Here is a 4062-nt window from a genome sequence, read left to right as displayed (position 1 = left end):
AAACATGGGCGTTGTATCCGGTGGGAACTAGGAAGTCAGCCACAAACACCTCTTGTAAGAGTGCTATATCCACATCCGCAGAGTAAATAGTGTCTCTGAACATGGCCAGTTTATGGGGGGCACGAATGGTGGCAAAGATTCATCGTGGCGATACGATATTGCTGTGTGCGGCCATCCTCAGTATTTGCAGAACGTGCGGTAGAAGTAGCCGGCAGGTGGAGACCCGCCGGTGGTCCCGCAGTGGTGATAATTACTGGCGGGGCGCCAGCCCCAGTGTCGCCGAGGTGGACTGCTGTGCATACACGCTGGCAGTCTGTTCCGCTTCTTCTTCAACGTCATCGGCCCAGGAAGCTGACGACGTGGACATGTGACGGTCACGTACTTCCGGAACGGGTGTTGTGGATTCCGCAACATGAGTGGCAGGGGGACCGCTGTGATCATTCGTTGACAACGGCGAGGACACGTCCCTGGCTGGGAGAGTAGGCGTCACAGGAGGGGCTCCTGTTGCTGCCACATCGCGTGACTGGACGCAATGTGGGAGATCACCGTCAGACATCAGGTCGACATCACGTGGGGCCGTCTGAGAAAGGGCGTCATCCGAAGGCGTTCGTCGTCGTTTCCTGTGTTTGCGAGGCGACCGCTGTTTTCTGATGTGGCCTTCTGAATCAGAATGTGGTCGCCCGTCGTCTGACGCCGAACCCGTCTGGACAAAGGCAGACGTCGGCACGACACCGAGGTCGACGTCCACGGTTCCAACAGGAACATCGGTTTCGGTCTGCAAACCGGACGGTCCTGAAGCGAGCACTGGAGGTGACGCCGTGCTTGTGTCCTCGGCGCGTTGTGCTGCGGCGGGTGGCGTTGACGATGCTGCTGGCGCAATCGAGATTGGTACGACGGGGTCCTGTGCAACCTTGGCGTAGGTGATGGGTAAGGACGTGACCGTCGAAGCCTGGGTCTCTTCACGTAACGGCGTCTGTATTAAACGGCGGTGTAAGCATTCGGAACGTACATGTCCCTCCTGGCCACATCCTGCGCACGTTCGTGGCTGTCCATCATACATGACGATGGCCCTCACACCGCCAATCAGCAGGTACGATGGGACATGTTTCGTCAGCTCAATTTTTATTTGCCTGACGCCATTTAATACGGGGTAGGTCGTAAATGTTTGCCACTTCTCCGCGACGTGACCCAAGACGGTGCCATATGGTTGGAAAGCGGCAATGACCACATCCTGAGGCACCTCGAACGGGAGTTCAAACACCCGCAATGTCCGGAGACCGAATCCAGCATGGGCGACTGTCACAGCACCCATATGTCCATCAGAGTGTTTAAATTTCAGTCTGGTGGCATGACGGTGAATTATATCATTGCAAATTTCCTCCGTCGGCATCTTGATGTAGACAACACTTCCAGTGATGGAAAAATGTATGCCGATTACGTCCTGGGGGTTCAAACGTAGATCCTCACGTATGAACTGTTCGACTTCGAAAGCTCTGGGTCGTGGATGTTCGGCCTGAAACGTTACTTTGATCGTTGCACGGCGGTACGAGTGCGCCATGGTGTACGTTAGTACTGGACTCGATAGACACAAACACCGCGACGCGGAAGTAAACACCGCCAAGAGCGGAGCGTCACACGGCGCGCGGAGCAGCTCTGCACGCTAGCACGGCTGCGAGCCGACTATTACTAAGTGCCTGGGTGTTAAAATTACGAACAACTTCGGTTGGAACGACCACATAGAAAATATTGTGGGGAAGACGAGCCAAAGGTTGTGTTTCATTGGCAGGACACTTAGAAGATGCAACAAGTCCACTAAAGAGACAGCTTACACTACACTCGTTCGTCCTCTGTTAGAATATTGCTGCGCGATGTGGGATCCTTACCAGGTGGGATTGACGGAGGACATCGAAAGGGTGCAAAAAAGGGCAGCTCGTTTTGTATTATCACGTAATAGGAGAGAGAGTGTGGCAGACATGATACGCGAGTTGGGATGGAAGTCATTAAAGCAAAGACGTTTTTCGTCGCGGCGAGATCTATTTACGAAATTTCAGTCACTAACTTTCTCTTCCGAATGCGAAAATATTTTGTTGAGCCCAGCCTACATAGGTAGGAAAAAAATGGTTCAAATGGCTCGGAGCACTATGGGACTCAACTGCTGAGGTCATTAGTCCCCTAGAACTTAGAACTAGTTAAACCTAACTAACCTAAGGACATCACAAACATCCATGCCCGAGGCAGGATTCGAACCTGCGACCGCAGCGGTCTTGCGGTTCCAGACTGCAGCGCCTTTAACCGCACGGCCACTTCGGCCGGCACATAGGTAGGAATGATCATCAAAATAAAATAAGAGAAATCATAGCTCGAACAGAAAGGTTTAGGTGTTCGTTTATCCCGCGCGCTGTTCGGGAGTGGAATGGTAGAGAGATAGTATGATTGTGGTTCGATGGACCCTCTGTCAAGCACTTAAATGTGAATTGCAGAGTAATCATGTAGATGTAGATGAAGGAAGAAACCCACGTCCTATGAGTCGTCTAGCCTCAGTCATCGTCCACAATTGATATAGATGTCTGCAAGTCAGTTATGATGACAACAGTTCTGACTAGCAAGCCAGCACAACACAACAATTTGACTTGTTGTTATGTGGACACTGTATCATGGCAGTTTTAGATGGGGTGTGTTTTGAAGTGTAGTTGCATAAGATACCGATAGAGGTCGCGCCTGAACTACCACTGCCAACCGCAGCAAACAATGACGTTGTAGTTAGTAATGAAATGATAATTAAATGGACACCCTCGCTGCAAACAGGCGCTTATATACTTCATTGGGACATGTTGAAAATGTGTGCCCCGACCGGGACTCGAACCCGGGATCTCCTGCTTACATGGCAGACGCTCTATCCATCTGAGCCACCGCGGGCACAGAGGATAGTGCGTCTGCAGGGACTTATCCCTTGCACGCTCCCCGTGAGACCCACATTCCCAACATGTCCACAACACTACATTCGTAGTGCGCCTAATAGATGTTTGCCCATCATACTCATTACTCGTGGCAGATTAATCTACCAATGTAGTTAGTATTAACTTCTTTGTTTACTACAGTTTGCTTTGTGTTGTGGATTGCTTGCTTTTTATCTTATTTTGAAATGACTGAAGAGACTAATCCTGGTGCATAAACGGATTCGAATGAGACTCTCACCACAACGAAAGGAATCACCGATCCCTATGACCGTTATGTCAAACTGCTTTCGTGGAAGCATAGAACGGGGAAGTAGGGTGGCAGCCCTTCGAGAGAGTGGCGGGTCTTATTCCCCAGTACCGCTCCTCTCTCCTGGGTTAGTCTAAGTTCTCATTTGCTTACGGTCACGGCCGACTGCCACGATATACTGTCTGCATAATATTGCCGTAAACTCGGAACGCCAGTAGTGCAGGCGCTACTCTCGCTGTCTGGTGGTGTAACAATCAATGACAGGAGGTACAGCCAGTATGGGACTATCTCCCCCCCACCCCCCACCCTCCACCAAGTCACATGCCAGTAAATAGTATGCACTGCATACATCGACCTCAGCACTACTGAAGCTGGTGCACGACATCTAAGAAACCAGTCATCATAGGGAGATATTCTGGGCGATTGCGCCGATCTTTCCCTGGTTCCTCATCAGGATCGGTTGTACAGTTTCTGGGTAGCAGCCAGTTAAGCTTTATTCTCGGAATTGCGCGAGAAACGCGTTGTACGAACCCGGAATAACGCATAGTCGGAGTATAAACTTAGGATAGCTTAAGCGGCAGTTCCTGGCCGCTTAGGGAGCTTAACTGAGGAATAAGTTTTCAAGATAGAAGGAACAGCGATTATGAGATTTTTGGCTGAACTGTTCATGAGAATGAGGAATGAGAAGAAAGTGAGACGTCGCCCCAGGTGTTTCGGAGAATCTGACAATTACGAACTTTGTATCCAGATTTTGCTTATCAAAGGAAACCACACTTCGTCTTTTCAACCTTGTATGTGAGAAACTGCAGCATATGATGGACAAGAGAGACTTCTCTGTTTTATAAAATAACAGTTTTT

The 4062-nt window shown here is 50.1% G+C and overlaps 1 non-coding gene across 1 annotated transcript; it reads right to left on the bottom strand.

The window, feature by feature from the left end:
* Nucleotides 1-2842: 2842 nt before the first annotated feature.
* On the bottom strand, nucleotides 2843-2917 carry Trnat-ugu. Its single transcript has one exon. It is a non-coding gene; the product is annotated as a tRNA-Thr (tRNA).
* Between the last annotated feature and the right edge of the window lie 1145 nt (nucleotides 2918-4062).

This window comes from Schistocerca americana, chromosome X, assembly GCF_021461395.2.
Source record: "Schistocerca americana isolate TAMUIC-IGC-003095 chromosome X, iqSchAmer2.1, whole genome shotgun sequence".
Classification (NCBI taxonomy): Eukaryota; Metazoa; Arthropoda; class Insecta; order Orthoptera; family Acrididae; genus Schistocerca; species Schistocerca americana.
Note: the sequence above shows the minus strand (reverse complement) of the source record. Positions and strands in the feature narration are given on the sequence as shown.